The sequence below is a fragment of the Seriola lalandi genome, unplaced genomic scaffold, assembly GCF_002814215.2.
Source record: "Seriola lalandi dorsalis isolate HSWRI2012SDOR001 ecotype SW California unplaced genomic scaffold, Sedor1 jcf7180002054584, whole genome shotgun sequence".
Lineage (NCBI taxonomy): Eukaryota > Metazoa > Chordata > Actinopteri > Carangiformes > Carangidae > Seriola > Seriola lalandi.
Window position 1 is genome coordinate 564,250 of NW_019525137.1, and position 757 is coordinate 565,006.

A 757-nucleotide genomic window follows, 5' to 3' on the forward strand; every position below is an offset into this window, starting at 1 on the left:
ACTTAGCTCAGAACTTTAAATGTGCAAATGGTCACATTAATCTCAACATATGTAAACCATAACTTTTGTTGTTGTTTACTTAACCAGAGCATAACATGTAAACAAACATCAACATCTCACTTCCTCTCACAGTTTATCACCATGATAACACACAGTCCTTGTATCGCTGTGGCTGTACCACTGTGCGGCCAGCTCTGGTCGTGACAAGGGTATTTCTGTTATCAGTGTCTCTGGGTGTATGTGCTGCTGTGACAGCGTGAGGGAGCGGAACAGTCTCTGAACGTTCATTTCCCACAGCCTGTGGCTGACTGGGGATGCTGATCTCAATGTCAATAGGGTCACTGAAAGTCACTCCCGGTGCACGCGATTCCTCCTTATGACTCCTCCAGATTGCAACTGAACCTCATAGGACCTCCCATCGACTGGCTTCAGCACCTTGCCTAGTCTCCAGACCGTGTGGGGTGGGAGTGGCTGTATCCTCACAGTCACCTGTAGTCAGTATGTCCAGGTCTCTAGCTGCTCTGTTGTAGTACGTACTCTGACATTGCTGCTTGTTTTTCAGATTCTGACTGATCCGAACAACTTTTGGTCTTAGCAGGCTTGCTTTCGTTGGCAGCAGTGTTTTGGTACGGCGACTGAGCAGTCGCTGTGCTGGACTGCTCTCCAGGCCTTGCGACGGTGTGTTTCGGTGGTCCAGAAGAGCAAGATAAGGATCCTGCCCAGCTGCCTTGGCTTTGATGAGAAGTCTTTTTGCTGT